This window comes from Ctenocephalides felis, unplaced genomic scaffold, assembly GCF_003426905.1.
Source record: "Ctenocephalides felis isolate EL2017-DRISC unplaced genomic scaffold, ASM342690v1 CF-g0.4_SCAFFOLD_01886, whole genome shotgun sequence".
NCBI lineage: Eukaryota > Metazoa > Arthropoda > Insecta > Siphonaptera > Pulicidae > Ctenocephalides > Ctenocephalides felis.
In genome coordinates this window covers 21106966-21125703 of record NW_020538040.1, presented here as the reverse complement: position 1 = coordinate 21125703, position 18738 = coordinate 21106966, and the positions used below count along the sequence as shown (strand labels likewise).

The following is an 18738-nucleotide window of genomic DNA, read 5'->3' as shown; positions in this document are numbered from 1 at the left end:
ACAGACCTCAACTAGTTATGTTTTATTTATTCATTTATTATATTTTTTTCCTTTGATTTTTATTTTATTGGTCTTTTAATTAGTATTCATCTTATTCATATTAGATATTTACCATTAGGTGTATCTACTATTTTAAAGTCAATATCTTATAGTCAGTCAATATATATCTAATATTTTATGGTCAATATTGTATTTATGTATCTTGTTAGCAGTATCTGCTTATTGTTTTTGTGAACTGTATAAGTTAAAATAAAAACAAATAAAAATAATAATAAAGAAAATATAAAATAAATTTAATCAGGTTCAAATAAATATAAACTAAATAAATAATATAGTGTAGGGCGGGGCACAAAGCTCCAATTTGACTTTGAGCAATTATATTGTGAAAATCAAACAAACAACTGACTATGTTCAGTAAAACTCCCAGCTAATTGTAGAAATGTGTATTTTTGCCCTTTTTCAAAAATTTGTCATCTGGTCTATAGGTGAAAAGAATTTAAAAGAATTTTCCAAATGTATCCAATTTTTTATTAATTTGAATAAATTAATCACCGGCTTGTAATCTAATTAAACTGGAAACACGGTTTAGCATTCATTTCCAAGTTTGTGCCAACGGCTTTTTTCGTTATTGTAATTTATAAACCGTTCTCTGCCAAAATTTGTTAATTATTTTAAACAGGCCAGCGCATCGGTTATTATTCCGATAATAACCCATGCGGCCAATTTAGTTGTATTAATGACTTTTTTATGCAGATTAAATTTCATATCGTGATATATTCACGTCGATATATCGTCATTTGGGAAGTTTTATGGATACATTAGTAATTAATTTTATTTAAAGTATACAATTTAGGTGAAAGAAAATCAATACGATATATTAAGACACAATGAGGCGTTGCATGAAGTTTGAGATTTTACATTTTGATGGATAATGCTAACTTTCAGGAAAGTGATTTTATCCTTTTTTGGTGCAGTTTGCTGATACATATAAAGGAGTTAAGGGCTTGTTGTAACCAATTCAATTGAAATAAATCTATAACTAATGTTCATTATTTGTTCACAATTAATCACTATCAAAGTTTGATGATTTTGAAACAAAATAAGATAAATAAAATTCATAATTAGTCGACAATAATAACGCAAACGAAAATTTCATGATAGCACAATTTTATATTAGATGATAAAAATGACGGACCTACGCAGTTCTGTATATTGTGTAGGCCTGCGGGGCAGTAGCTATGTAGGACAATTTACATGTTCAACAGAGACTTAAAAATATTTTAGTACCATTAGGATCCTCTTGAAAAACTAGCTACCCCTGTTACAAATAGTCCCTAGCTCTCCTATATTATTCAATATTAGCGCAATACAATACTTTATCAAAAAAAAAAATTAAGATATACTATTTTCTACATACTGCATGTAGTACATATGGATTGAAATATTTATGGGTTGAAATAACTATTAGATTGAAATATTTTTAAAATCACGAACATGATTATTACATCCTCATTATGGCTCAAAATACTTCCTTATTCCGAATAGTTCGATGTTTGAATTGAATTTAAATAAATTGTTTATAGAGCTATTCTGTTCTTAAATTCCATTCTCTGTTATAGTTTTGGAAAAAATCTTTACGATGTCGTTCACCTAATTTATCTCAAAATAACGTATAAAAAGACGTGAAAGCTCTAAAATACTCATAAAATTATATGAGATATATGACAGGTATATATCACATTAAAATATGGAATAGAATACATTAACATACTAAACTAAACAGTATCGGATGTTTGACAAAAGATGTTCGTGCTATATAATTCCATAATTTTACATCAAACCATTTGTTTGAAATTAATAGATTCAATGTAATATTAATTTTACTTCTGGTTCTTCATAAATATTTTTTTAATTTTCTTTGATCTCAATAAAATTTTATTTATTTCAATATTAGTATCAATCATTTTTATAACTTCAACTTTAAACCGCCCTTAAAGTTTTCTTAATTAAACATAGGAAATTACATAAAAAAAGTTATGCACATATTCATTATTTGGTATTAAAATCAATCTTCTATATTATCAGTTAATAAAGAATAATATTTTCATTCCAGTATATTTAAATAATAAAATTTAAGTAAACAAATTTTCAAATTAGAGAACGTTGATACATTAATATAGAATATGTCAGATTAAGAAAGAAGTTTCTAATAACTTCATATTCAAATATTAATTAATTCCATTATATATAATTATCAATTAAATTGAATTTTAAAAATGCCATACATATCAAATGAATCCCATTTCTGATTAGTATAAAAAAAACGAATTTTTTTTCAAATATTTATAAAAAAAAAACATAATTATTTATTTAAAAAAACAGATCATTAAAATTTTCTCAAATTCATGTAAGAATTTATAAACAAATTGTAATTATTATATTATATTTCAAACAAAAAATGTTAAACGAATTATTTTAGTTTGGACCATATGTAAAACTAATCAAGGAGATTCACAAATTATATTTTTTTATTGTTTATAATTTTTAAGTATACGGTATACGTTATAATTGTTTTGTAAGATGTATTAGTATTTTTAATTTAGATTCAATGGCTTTTTTTATATAAGCTTTATAACGTGGCTGGGGTAAAAAGGACTAACCTTCACATTGACAAAGGTGCAAACAACAAAAAATAGTAAATAAAACAGTAAATTAAGTTAAAAAAGCAATTTTACAAAAAATAAATCAATTGTTAATCGACATTTGCTGGAAAATATTTCTTGTAATATGTTGGTAAAAAATGTTTCCCATAAAATTTGTTGGTTAAATCTTGCTTCTATATTTTCGTAAAAACCTTCAAAATTAAGTAAAAAACACGTTGGATCTGTTTTCCCCCTAGCTGTCCAAAAAGGGACAGATGACAAATTTTGAAAAAATAGTAAAAAATCTTATTGGGAATTTTAGTGAAACATAATTTGATACTTCTTTGTTTGATGTTATGTGTTATCATAATAATAATAATGAACAGTAGTCTGCCCGAAGGCAAGTCCATCCAGTGTGAGACCATCACAAATTAATGATTTCTTTTCCCCGCTTGTTTATTATTCTAATTATCATCTTTTTACCACTAATACACTCCTTTTTATATATACACCTGTATGCATTTTCCTTTCTTAACTTCTGCTTCCATGCTTCCTGGTCTTGCGCTTCGGCTTTCAGATCTCTATATTTTCTCTTCTCGTGTCATCAGTAGTTAATTTATTTTAGACAGTATAGTTACTGAAAGTCAAATTGGACCTTTGTGCCTTACACTATTTTAAATGTTATTGAATCAAAAACTCTTCTAAAGCAATTCAATTATTCCTATCAGCTCATGAGCATAAGCACAAATCATACCCTGCAAAAAATCTGCCGAAAGATGCTCATGAAATAAAATTCTTTATAAATTTTTTATTATGATCTATTAAAGAACAATTCAAAATACAGTGAACAACATTTATGTAGAAATCAATTTGTGTAATGTTTCCTGTTAAGATATGTCTAAACTACGAGATAATATTATGAATCCAGGAAACGTATCTTCACATTTGGGTGTTTTGATACCATTCAATTAAATGTAGTGAATCTCTGTGTAGATCGGCAGATATCGCCGATATTGTTTGATACAGGGACGGCATTTGCGATGTTCTTTGCATATGAGCCGATGCTCGCACCGTGTTGCTCAATAGGATCGTTGCTTCTGACAGTGTCGCCAAAACATTCGAGACCTTGACCATCTGGTCAACTATGCCTGATGCTGATCGGGGAGTTAGACCGCACGCGATCGATAGTTCAAATTTCACACTAAATATTCTTGAATCAGTCGACATTGCTCGAAATTCAAACGCTAAGCGTTGAAATTGACGAGCCAGATCTGGTGACAGATATGGCGTTTCCGCCAATCTGGCGAAAATTGTCGCCGCCTCTGTTAAAAAACCAAACACTTCCGACATATTCACCATTTGATTTAAATAATATGAAACTTGAGTTTCATTGGTATTAGTATTGGCCTCCATCTATAACTGGACGAAGAAATAAAGTTATTATTCATTCGAAAACTAATTATATATATACAATCAGGTATAACATATATAAAAAATATGAATTTCTTTGAAAAATTATTTTAAAATCCATACGTTTCGGCTATAATCTTAACCTTCATTCCGTGCAAACTAAAAATTAAATTTAGGAGCTTAGATGTATAGGGTCCGCAATCTAACTTTTTTTTTCACTAGTGCTTATTTCGTGAATGGTAACACTTAGCTCATGTCTGATTAGACAGATAATTAGTTTTATCCTTGAACAACGCGAAATATTGCGACATTACTTTGAAAATCATGGTAATATTGGAGATTGCGTACGGATTTTGGAAGAAAAGAAGCACCTTCAGCTCCGTATGTTCGTTATCTTGTAAAAAAGTGAAAGAAACTGGCATCCTCATTGATAAACCAACGCGTGAAAAGCCAAAAACTGTGCGTACACCCGATAATATTGCTGCTGTGGCAGAAAGTGTGCGTGAAGCGCCATCAACATCAATTCACCGTCGTTCTCAACAATTGGACATTTCGGAGACATCATTGAGACGAATTTTGCATAAAGACCTTGGCATGACGCCATACAAAGTCCAATTGGTTCAGGAGTTGAAGCCATTATTAACCGGAAGGATTGTACTTTTAAATAAAAAAAGAAATTTGAGAAAATATTCAGTAGTTTTTTTTATAGCATTTTCAAAAAAAAAAAGTTATTTTGAGGACCCTATATAACACTTGAGTTTGAAAAATTACAAAAAGTAAAAAGTACTTACAACTTGCTCATCCTAGTGTGAAGAATAGAAAAAACAATAACCCATGGTATGAGTTTTTGACTATATAATATAAACATTAAATTTTTTATACCTATAACAATGTTTCACAATTTTACTAAGTTTCTAAAAGGAGTAACAATGTAATAATATATGTGTTAACTCTGAAATAGCAGGAGACCTAATGGAGAGAGGATTTTTAGAAAAAAAAAATTACCAAAATTTTAACATGTGTGAAATTAATTCTGAGTTATTTGCACATTTTTATTGCTTTATAAGAAATATGTAAATACTATCCAGATAGCAGATATTGGTTTCGCACAACAAACTGAGGTCATTTCTTTTGTTTATTACTCTTGTTATAAATAGTTATGAAAGATCCTTCAACGAAACGTCTTTTGAATAAATTTTCTTCAAAATGTAGTATGATAGGGTGAATTCAAAACTCAAAATCAAGTAATGTTGAGAATTTTTTAACAACAATTTGAAACTAGAGGGCAAAATATAATATAAATATAGATGGGTATAACTAGCTTTGATTCTTAAAAGGTCGCTATCGAAAAAAACGGCATTGTTTGAAAATAAATAACAAAACTATTTTCATCCGTTGTTAATGTTTTTGGGTGTGAGCACTGTTGTTTAGATTACGAGACCCTAATGTAATTTTTAAGTATACGTTATTTGATTGTTTTATAAGTTAGATTTAACCGTTTATTTTAAATAACCTCTATAAAAGCTTACACGTGGGTGGGGTAAAAAGGACCGACTGAACTTTAACCAGCCAAAAGTGTAAACAATAAAAAATAATAAATAAAAAAATACAAGAAATAAATTAAATAGTTATTCCAGCTTTGCTGATAAACATTTCTGACGAAATACCAGATCTGAGTTATATACAGTGTATCTCTGTAAAAAATGTACCCAAGAAATTTATATATTTCGTCGGTTAAATAATGCAGCTATTATTTCGTAAAATTCCTTTAAAATTAAAAATAAGACATTGGATCGTTTGTCTCCTGGCTGTCCCATTTCACCCCGCCTATGTGGTAAAAAGGACCAGGTGACAAGTTTTTGAAAAACAGCAAAAAAAAACACATTTCTACAATGATGAATTAGTTGGGAGTTTTACTGAACATAGTCAGATACTTGGTTGTTTGATATATGTTATTTGTTGTGGTATAAATGCTTTGGTTTCACATTATAATTGTTCAAAGTTCAAAGCCAAATTGGACCTTTGTGCCCCACCCTAACCTAATAAATACGCAAAATTTCTTTTATATGCAAAATTGATAAATATGCGAAATATATAGTTATTTGCTTGAATAAATATAAATATAACTTTGTATATGAAAATGTTAAATAAACAACTTCTGGTTTTTCCTACCCTTAAACTGATGCACTACGCTATGACGTCAGTAAACTTGTAACTGTGTATTATATAGAAGATGGAAAATCGATAAAGCTCTCTGGAAACAGCTGTGAGGCTGCATGGAGCCATTTCGACCTATATTCCCAATTCTTGTTTATGAAATAGTAGCATATGATTAGAATAAACGAAAAATATAATAATCTGCAAATGAATTTCACGTAGTTTTCTGCAAGGCTTTATTGATTATATCTTAAGTGTATTTTAATCAAGTTTAAAATATGCAGTTATTTGCGCTAGTTCACATGTACATCGAATATTTCTTATAATTCGTAATTAACTTTGGGCGTAATTTGTGCCAGAACGTTGTGAAATAATCCGTTATAAAATTATACATTACTAATTTATAATTCATAATAATTAGAGTAAAACTACACAAACTACAAAATTGAATAACGAATTCAAAGAACAATTATTTAACGGTTTGTAATCAGTAAAATTTTGAAATTAGTAAAATGCTATGCAGCAATAGTATTTTCATTAATTGTAATATAAGGATACCAAATTATAAGTTTTTAGATTAGTTTATTATTATTAATTCCTAAACTGATACATATTATTTACTTAGTTCAATTTTTATGGTTGACAGTATATTCCACAGAATGAAGTCTAGGATGTTCGCCGAAACGTATGGATTTCAAATAAATTTAAAAAAAAAACATTCATACAATTTTTTATTGATGTAACTGTCGATATTTAAACCTAACTAATATATATTATAGCACCATCAAATTCAACATTATACAAAATAGAATATATACATATATATAGATGATTGAGTCTTAGATTTGTAAATATTGTGTAGAGTTTCGAACAAAAAATTCAATGATAAAACCAAAAAGTTTTTTAAAACTATTTTTATTTATTATCGACGTTTCGGAACTAAGTACGTTCCATTTTCAGGACATATTATCAAGATAAATTTAGTCTATCTCTAATCATGATTAGAGATAAACACACTGGATTACAATAAAATTAATAAAGTTATGAAAGAGAGGAAATTATATAAAATGTATCAAAAATAGAAATAATAATAAATGAGCCAAATATTAAAATGATAGATAGAACTTTTTTTAAAAAAAAAAGGAAATTAAGAAAAATCTTAATTATTTACCAGCATGACTGATGATACACGAACACTTATGTTAATAAAAACAATTTTTTTCAATAAAAGGTGTGTTAATTTGTTTTTATAAGTCTTCTAGTTACAAAATTGTTCTTTTTCAAAAAAAAAAAAATAATGCAAACGAATTAATACACATTATTGAAATAAAAAGATTTTACATTTTATTAAAATCCACCAATTTTTATTTTCTGTTAAGTATATTGTTTTGGTTTGTTTATCTCTAGTCAAGATCATGTTTCTTGATAGATAGATAGAACTTAGTTCCGAAACGTCGATAATAAATAAATATGTGTTCAAAAAACTTTTTGGTTTTTTATTACCATTGGATTCTTTGCCCGAAGCTCAACACAACATTTGCAAATCCAACAATCAACTATCTAATATATATATTAGATGGTGATAAATGTTGATAAAATAATAAATTTCTTAAACAGATATCCGTCCAAATAATAAAATAGTAAGAAAACTAAGTTATGTTTCTTACAATAAATTTAATAGTAAACAATAACACACGTTTCGAGTGCTAATTTGGTTCATCCTCAGTGTGAACAAAAGTACAAAAGAACTTACGAAAGAAAAATATGTAAATTGACATAAAATAAGCAACAAAAATATTATAAAACAAGTGAAAAGAAGAATAGAAAAACTAAACATATTTTAGACTTGGCAGTAAACATAGATATAGAAATTAGACATATTTTACACAAGAGTTAGAAAATTAAACATATGTTAGTTTTCTTTGTTTTTATCTGGATGGATTCCTGTTAAGAAGTTTTTTGATTTATCAACATATTTATCGCCATCTAATATATATATATATATATATATATATATATATATATATATATCTATATATATATATATATATATATATATATATATATATATATATATATATATATATATATATATATATATATATATATATATATATATATATATATATATATATTTCCTTGCTCCCAAGTGCTCAAATTGTTACAAATTGATAAAAAACAGTTCTCTAAAAGTTTTAGCTCTTAATATTAACGTTTAGATAGAGCGCAATTCAATCAAACTTCGTATGGAAATAGCATGGAAAAAATTTTGAAAATTTAAAAAAAAATTTTTTGGTATAACTTAGCGACAAATGATTTAAAAGTGAAAATGCATGTTTTTAATGAAAATTCGACGCGCTGCAAAATTTTTAAAAATTTTTTCATGCTATTTCCATACAAAACTTTGATTAAATTGCGCTCTATCTAAAAGACAATATTAAGAGCTAAAATTTTCAGAGAATTGTTTTTTATCAATTTGGAATCCTTTCAGCCCTTGGGAGCAAGGAAATTCGAAACTGACCATTTTAAGGACCACCCTAATATACATTATATATATATATATAAATTTCGCGGAGCAAACAAACAAAATGTGTCACATTGTATGGGGTCCGCAAGTGTCGGAGTCGTGTTGTCCGGAATGCAGTCAGTCTTATCAGTTGGATAACGGTCGCTTCCACTGATAACCTATTTGCACAGATGTTTTTTATTGCATTATTTACAATCGTTAATTTCTCTTTCGTTCTCATGCCATTACAGTAATACAGTTGCATTTTGCTAAAATGCATTTTGTTCCGACTCGCTTCGCTAGACACTTCCACACCGCGACCAGACCAGACGGACGATTCACTTTCCCACATAAGAATAATGGACGTTTTTAACAGGGATCAAGGACAAGACAAGGACTTTTTTGGGATCAGAAAATGCGATTTTTTAAAGTCATAATTCTAATTCGACTTGCAAAAGGTTTCACCAAACGCTATCATAGAGTCAACAGAGATTGAAAGTGTATCATAGTGTATCATTTATTAAAATAAAACTTTAAAAGGTTAAGTTAAACATTTAACGCTAGCATGGAAGAAGTATGGAAGTGGCCACGCGATGATTGTCCGAAAACGTTGCAGATAGTCTGAAAATGTTCTAGAAAGTCTGAGAACTTTCTGGATAGTCTGAAAATGTTCTAAATAGCCTAAAAATGTTCTATATAGTCATGTGTACCAGATAGTCTGAAAATATTCTGGATGGTTTGAAAATATTTTGGATAGTATGCAAATATTTTGGATAGTATAAAAATGTTCTAAAGAATCTCAAAACGTTCTAGATAGTCTCAAGGTGGACTAGATAGTCTGAAAATGTTCTGGATAGTCTAGAAATGTTCTGGATAGTCTAGAAATGTTCCGGATAGTCTAGAAATGTTCTGTAGAGTCTAGAAATGTTCTGGATAGTCTAGAAATGTTCTGGATAGTCTAGAAATGTTCTGGATAGTCTAGAAATGTTCTGGATAGTCTAAAAATGTTCTGGATAGTCTAAAAATGTTCTGGATAGTCTAAAAATGTTCTGGATAGTCTAAAAATGTTTTGGATAGTCTAAAAATGTTTTGGATAGTCTAAAAATGTTCTGGATAATCTGAAAATGTTCTGGATAGTCTAGAAATGTTCTGGATAGTCTAGAAATGTTCTGGATAGTCTAGAAATGTTCTGGATAGTCTAGAAATGTTCTGGATAGTCTAAAAATGTTCTGGATAGTCTAAAAATGTTCTGGATAGTCTAAAAATGTTCTGGATAGTCTAAAAATGTTCTGGATAGTCTAAAAATGTTCTGGATAATCTAAAAATGTTCTGGATAGTCTAAAAATGTTCTGGATAGTCTAAAAATGTTCTGGATAGTCTAGAAATGTTCTGGATAGTCTAGAAATGTTCTGGATAGTCTAGAAATGTTCTGGATAGTCTAGAAATGTTCTGGATAGTCTAGAAATGTTCTGGATAGTCTAGAAATGTTCTGGATAGTCTAGAAATGTTCTGGATAGTCTAGAAATGTTCTGGATAGTCTAGAAATGTTCTGGATAGTCTAGAAATGTTCTGGATAGTCTAAAAATGTTCTGGATAGTCTAGAAATGTTCTGGATAGTCTAGAAATGTTCTGGATAGTCTGGAAATGTTCTGGATAGTCTGGAAATGTTCTGGATAGTCTGGAAATGTTCTGTATAGTCTGGAAATGTTCTGGATAGTCTAAAAATGTTCTGGATAGTCTAAAAATGTTCTGGATAGTTTAAAAATGTTCTGGATAGTTTAAAAATGTTCTGGATAGTTTAAAAATGTTCTGGATAGACTTAAAATGTTCTGGGTAGTCTAAGAATGTTCTGGATAGTCTAAAAATGTTACGGATAACCTAAAAATGTTCTGGATAGTCTAAAAATATTCTGGATAGTCTAAAAATATTCTGGATAGTCTAAAAATATTCTGGATAGTCTAAAAATATTCTGGATAGTCTAAAAACATTCTGGATAGTCTAAAAATATTCTGGATAGTCTGAAAATGTTCTGGATAGTCTGAAAATGTTCTGGATAGTCTAAAAATATTCTGGATAGTCTGTAAATGTTCTGGATAGTCTGAAAATGTTCTGGATAGTATGCAAATATTTTGGATAGTATAAAAATGTTCTGGATAGTCTGAAAATGTTCTAAAGAATCTCAAAAAGTCTCAAGGTGTACTAGAAAGTTTGAGAATATTATGGATGGTCTGAAAATGTTCTGGATAGCCTAAAAATGTTCTGGATTGTCTAATAATAATTCTGTATAGTCTACAAATGTTCTAGATAGTATGAAAATATTCCGGATAGTATAAAAATGTTCTAGATAGTCTGATAATGTTTTAAACAGTCTAAAAATGATCTGGATAGTCTGAAAATGTTCTACATAGTCTCAGCATGTTCTCGATAGTTTGCAAATAGTCTGAATATATTTTAGATAGTCTCAGAATGCTAGAACATTCTGAAAATGTATTTTAGATAGTGTAGAATGATCTGTGCAGTCTAGTATATGTTCTAGATAGTTTGAAAATGTTCAGGATGGTCTGAAAATGTTCTGAATAGCCTAAAAATTTTCTAGTCAGTCTGAGAAAGTTCTACACAGTCTGGTTTCAGGTCTAAAAATGTGGCAAATCATCTAAAAATGTAAATGTAAATATGTTTATGTCTACCCCTTACTATTGTTTCCACATTAAAAAGCCTCTACGCGCGATCATTTTTTTTTATTAAATCTTCAGTCTTAGCTCAAAAGGACCTCAGATAAAAAAATATTACAAAAATCGTCAATTGATAAAGAGGCTTGTCCGTGGCTTAGTGTTTAGAGCTATGGGCTTCCATTCAAAAGTTCCAGGTTCGATACCCGCTTTAGACAACCACTTCAAAATATATATAGCAACGGTTTCCAAGAGAAAATATCCCGTACCGGGCATTGCTGCATAATTATTTTATATTATAGAAAAATAATAATTAACAGTGTTATTAGGTATTATTGAAGTAACAATTAACTATAAAAAATTCAAATTACATAATGCATTTGTCGCGGTCTAGTGAACATAAAGTTATTCACTCACTCTCAGAATACCACAAATTTCTCTTTTTTATATTTTATAAACTTGCTGTGATGACTTCTTAATAGAATTTTTTGTAAGGCAACCCAACGGTTGGCATATCTGTTTTTGATGAATTTATTATTATTAGATGCTATCTATATTTCCGAAGTGAAAACCAATGCCAATATTTGATATCAGGCTGTATCAAATATGGAAGTTTTGATTGGACGCCCATAGCTCTAAGCACTAATCCAGAAAAGTGTGATGACAATAACTTTTGCTCTTTACAATCATGTGTTATATTGAATTTTAGGACGATCTACGATATGTAAATTGTTACGCTTTAAATAACTTAAGATAATCTCATGAAATGCAGATTTATTTTGACTAATTGATACGGTAATAATATTTTAAATATTATATAATAAGTATTTGTTTTAATTGATATTGAACTATAAAACATTTGTTTATGTTGATAAAATGTTTGAAAGCGATTACATACAAAACTGTGTTCAGAATCTTGTTTAGCAATTACAACAATAAACAATAAATAAATAATTAACAATACACAATTCTTATATCGCAATGTATAAATATTTAGTTGAAACCCATTCGGTGAAATGTAAATTAATAATTTCGATAATTGATATATGACATTATTCCCATCAGTCTATTTCTTTAGAACTACAGCTAGGTTAATTTAATGTGAAATTTGATGTGCTCTTTAGAGTACTTTGACAAGTACTTAAATATATATTAGAAGTGGATAAAATCATAAATAAATAAAAATAGGTAAATAAATAAAATTAGTAAATAAATAAATATAAATAAAAAATAAATAAATAAACATTACCAATTAATCCTTTGATTTTCGTGCAGTAAAATCAATCAATTTTCGCCTCTTTATAATTCTTAAATGATGGTTGTTTCACTTAAGATGTATTTCACTGAATATGCGCTGTCCAAAATTTAACAATAAACTTGACATGCAGTTATGCTGCTCAATTAAGGCAAATTTTAGCCACCAATTTCAATCCTAAATACAATTGAATATCAACCTAGAAATAATCAAGAACGATATATCAAGTTATCTGAATCTGACCTACTAGGCTAACTACTCAATTCTACACAAAATACTAATACATACTACTTGCAAGTTAAAAATTTCACTATAACCAAGAACTCGAAAATGATATTAAAAATAATATGGTAAATAAACCAATAGCAATTAACCACAAATATAATGAGATGCCAATCCACATGGCAATGTTTATGATTATTTCATATCAACAATTTGTGGGGTGTTCGTGACACTGTTGTAAGCGCCCGGCTTTGCAATCACAAAGTCTTGAGTTCAAATCCACGCTTTGGACAACCAGCATTGATACGATAGACATTACACTACATGGATAGTCCTCATATGTTTTCCGTTGTATATAGTGCTCAAACATAGAAGGTACTGTGACGTCACTTGTTGAGCGAACGTTGCCGACAATCGCGGACTCTCCCGATTGGTCCAATGTCAAATGTCACATGTTTTATTTTAATGGCAATGGTGATGACTGATAATTTTGTAAGAAATGATATTAATATTAATATTTATCATGATAGTTAATTTAATTCAAATATTATCTGTGATAGTTATATTTCAATGATATAATAACTATCACAGATAATATTCAAATTAAATTAGATATTATGATAAATATTTTATTAATATCATTTCTTACAAAATTATCAGTCACCACAATTGCAATTATATTATTAAAATAATACATGTGACAATTAATCAATCGGGAGATCCGCGATTGTCGGCAACGTTCGCTCAGTAAGTGACGTTACAGTCCCTTCTATGTTTGAGAACTTATTTTATGCTCGACTTGCAGTCCATGTAAAGAAAATAACACTTCACAGCATGTCTGTAATAATTTGATCTAAGGCTAATAGATATTATTTCAGGCTCTTGTCAAGAGATTGAAGAAGACTTGATTTTTATAAAATCATTTGTAAGAAAAATAAATAAATAAATAAATCGTAGGGCTATGATATTTTAGGACGTTTAGATCACAAACTCTACCATCATGTTAGTTTAATAAAATATAACATGATTAGTAAAACGGCTTTACTAATCAGTACGATTACCAACTGGTATCTTTCAAAGTGTTTTTAAACTTTCAAAATCGGTTCAGGATTTTTACAAAAATATTGACGAAAAAAATTCAGCTAGTACCAAAGAAACGACTCTGCCGATCGTCTCGTACAACTAATCAGCGCTAGTCTTTAACGAGTTTAATCAAATGGATTCCTAGCTTTTTGATAAATCACATAGAATATAAAATTGTAATCGGTGCAGTCGTTTTTGAGAAAACATCTATGAAAAGTCAAATTTTAACCAATTTCTGGAATGACCTGGAATTTCTTCTAATGACCTGGAATATCAAGAAACTAGCAACTCCAGAAAATCTCTGAAGAAAACATTATCTTCTTATTCAAGAAGTTAATAAATAAAAGTAAAAATAATAGTAACAGAAATTATGTTTTTTTCATTTATTATATAGTAATTTTTACATCAATTCTGAAATAGACAAGTGAAACTGTAAGACAAAAAATTAAAAATACAAAATCTCCTGAACATTGTCAGAGATTTTAAAAAATTAACGTATGTGCAATATGAATTTCTCTTTCAATCTTGCCCCAGTGTTGTTGTGGCGTAGTTCTCTGGCAGGTGAATTTGGATGATCCTCGAGGCGACTTTTGTAATTGTCTGAATATGTTCGTATTACATAGCTTATTGTGTTCATATTTATGTATTGATCGATTCGGTTCATACTTTGGCATCTTTGAATTGTTATCACGTTTGATTGAAGGCTGATCTCCATAGTTGTCCATAGGTCTGTTTGTCCAAATTGGCTTAATATAGATGTGTATTAGTAAATTTTATTGTGCGTGTCATAATAAATAAAATCGTGTTTCCAATTAATATCGAAAAGTTTTCCATGAGTTTACTTAAAAAATCGACGATCAATCTGTTCATTTCCCTCCGTCCGTCGTGCGTTCCACGAATATTTACAACACTGTCAATTATCGCATGCTGTAAAAAGTTACGATTCTGAGATAATATCAGTTGATGTACAACATATAAATAAATATGACGTAATATCGCTTTTCGTTCTCAGTTTACATGTATGGAATTGTTCGTTGGCCCGATATGTACAATGTACAATGACTAAATGCTAAATGACTCCGCGCGTTCAAGTACTTTTGACGATTGCACAACCGCGTGTAAGCTCCTTTTATTTAGTTCCAGATTTATTGTCCTCGATTATTGCACAAACAATGAACGATTCGCTATCTCATTACCTCGAGGTAATGGTCTGTATGCCGATAAATTGAGTTGTAATTAAATATTTAATTCAATAATAGACAAAATGTTCCAAACTAGTTCTATTGACCAATTCTCATATACACATCTTACGATGCAGTCGCATCTATTTCGTGCAAAATGTTGTAAGTGTAAGGGCCCAATTCTCCAATGAAATAGAAATGTAACACAGTGTTATTATGGCAACGCTATATCACGCCTTCAACCATAGAATGTAGAATACATTATAAGGTCTATGCTTTGCCCATAAAAATTGGTAGTAAAGACAGTCAAAATGCTATGCATTTACTATGCAGTGTTTAAAATATGGAACTTAATCTAAAAAGACGCACAAACGTCAAATAACAATTTTATCATAAGTGCATCTTTTGATGTGCATCGACAGCACATACGTGAAGTTAGGTTTTGTTAAGGTAGGTCAATATATAACTGTAACAAATGTAGCTGAATGTACGTTGTATAGCTTGCTACGAAATAATAAAAAAAAAAAAAAAAAAAATACATAGCTTCTGGACAGTTTTTACTACCAATTTATATGAAGAAAGGTCCGTAACATAGCATTGCCTTAACATTTCTATTTTATAGGAGGACGCCTAAGGAGGCGTCCATTAATCACGTGAAGGTTTTAAGGGAGGAGGAGAAGTCTAGTAAGATATCACGTGTATTTATTTTTACCTGAATTTTCAAAAAACATACGATTTTTTAGTGAATTCAAAAAATTTGTTCGAAAAATTTTACAACTACACGTGTTGTTTAGTGGGGGAGGGGGGGGGTTAATTTTATATAAAAGAAGTATCACCAAGAGGGACGGAGAGGTCCAAAAATCCTTGAAAAACGATCACGTGATTAATGGACGCCACCTAATAGTAACCTGTTTTCCTCAACTATTTCACCCATATATTGGTGAATCCTTGAACTAAAATAAAGTATTAAACCAACAGCGCTAAATGAAACAGCGTTTGGCGGGGTATTCCTGTATATGCAGATGCAAAATTGCCCAATTAGTCTAGTTGAAAATATATTTGATAGTCATGGATTTTAAGTTATTAGACAAATAAATTATGAATATTGCTTTAGTTCAAGTTAATTTTAGTCAACTGTGAATGCATTTTTATTGTCAGTTTATATTTCTGACAATCTCGAGTCTCATTTTGTTTTGTATATGTGCTAATATGAATAACATACAAACCTGTACTATATTAAAGTTTTTGCAAGTATCATAATTAACATATTAATTTTATTAAATGATGAAATATATTTTCAAACTTTTCCTTAAAGTCATACATCTACCTACCCTTGTTCATTGCGCAAATGCTTTATTAAATGCACTTCTTGCAAAAATCCTCTGATGAAAAAGTATTGAAAGTATAATGTGTAAATATATAATTATTAATAATATGATAAATACAACATAATGCAAATGCTGTATCTACCTGTAAATCTCAAGGAAAAGTATTATCCATATCGAGCAGAATTAAAAATAATAATTTAAAGTGCGATAACACTTTATCTTATCTTGGAGCCAATACGATGCTAGTTTGATAAACTGTTTGAAAAGTCCGACATATTCACTAAGTGTAATGGTATTATATTTGGGCATAATAAATGACAATGAATACTTTTATATTTAAACCTTACCAGCGGGCACTGATTCAAAAACAATCTACCAGCAACTCGATGCCGCATTCTGACAAAAACGTACCTGCCGTAAACTTGACATTGTGCAATTTGTTTTATGTGAATTTGTGGACATTGAAGAACATCATATGTAATAAGAACTAAAGTATTAAGTACAGTAAAATTTAAAATAATTTCCAAAACGCAGAGAAGATTAATTCCAGTTTCGTTTTAATTAATTAGAACCGTGACAGTTTTTATCATTCCACAGAAAAGTGTAATATATCGTTCTTTTATGTCTTTGTCTTTGTTGACAAAAATTTTGCTTTATGAATGACTCGGTCGTTTTATAATATTAAAAAAAAAGCTTCAAATATACTGATTAACATTTTAATATAAAAACACTATATTAAAAAAGTAAATATTTCATAAAATAATGCAACAAGAAGAGAATTTATAATAATTGATTTATTGATGAAATAAATAAAATTCTACTTGAGAAATACTTAGCGGGCCACAAAAAATTTTTGAAGGACCGCATGAAGGCTACGGGTTGCTCATCCATAATCTGTTATGATTTCGGTACAATGATATTAGCGAATTAAAGTATATTTCTCTGATAATGTTTACATAACTATATTTTCATTATACAGTATTTACTCCATAGTGCAGGTTGTAGAAATAGGACGATTGTGTCAAAAATCTTCTGTTTTATACTAAGCTAGAATATCCCCTCTTTCGCTTCCAGGTGATATCGTCACCAGAACCGTACTGGATATAATTTTGTTGTACTTTAACATATAGTATTCGATATATTATATTGGCAGATTCCAATATCATATCCATTGTAAATGCCGTCATTTTGAACTAATAAAAAAAAACTTCCTTGCCTTAGCCGTTTTCACCGCTATTGTTGTTTATATAATAATCAAACTTTTTTATTACTCAATGATTAAAATATATTTCTAAACGTTTCTAAATCGGTCTACAGTAAAATTTGACTCAAAATTTGAATCAATGGCGAAAATAGCTCAGTCAGTAGCATGCCCTACTCACACGCCAGGAATACTCGGGTCGAGTCTTGGCACTGACAAAAAATTGTCATTTGACGAGTTAGATTGAAATGAAGTAGAATTGAATTTTTGATTTAGATAGAATAGAATTAGAAGTTAAGAAGAAGCAAGGTTAGAAGAAAGCAGAATGAAGAAGTCAGTTATAAAGAAAATTGGATAGTATATATAAAAATATAGTATATGAAAATATATAAAAATATACTATATGAATAATAATGATAGTAAATGATATATGTATATTAAAATGGGTGTTTCATGGTGTAATGGTTAAGCGCATGGACTCGAGTGAACGCGGTCGTGATATCGAACCCCGCTCTGGATAACCTGACATCGTATGGTTAAAAATAGCCCGTTTCGGGTACTGCGTTGTGAAATGGCAATGAAAAATCTCTCACTATTCTTCCCTGAAACTGAAAATCTCAGGAAATGAAAAATCTCTCACTATGCTTTCCTGAAACTGTAAATTTCAGGGAAACTTTCCTGCAAATTTGCAGTCAAATAGTCAGAATAAAAAAAACAATATATGATTAAACTATTTATTCTGTACGTATGTCATCATTCCAATATTTAACAAACTCATACCAGAAAAAAAAACACAAAAACATCATTAAAAAACTTTGTTCAAAGAAAGAAATTAATAAAATAAAACATTTAAATAAAAGGTAAACAAGAAAATTATGTAGTTACTAACATGGCTAGCAAAAATACAGATGCCAAGTCTCGTGAAATTTTTGTTAATATTATTTTAATATTATTTCGTGTTTTTCCTGATTTGTTTTTGACAAATTTGCTGAATGATGACACACATACAGTGCCAAAACGTACCGAATAAATAGTTTAATTATTTATTGTTTTTTATTTAGACTATTGGGCTGCAAATAAACAT

At 29.1% G+C, this 18738-nt stretch overlaps 1 protein-coding gene across 1 annotated transcript in view; it reads left to right on the top strand.

Annotated features, from left to right (window-relative positions):
* The window catches only part of LOC113377039 (myophilin-like), a 143770-nt gene that overhangs the window by 119802 nt on the left and 5230 nt on the right, over positions 1–18738 (top strand). The gene's annotated exons all lie outside the window — the stretch shown is intronic.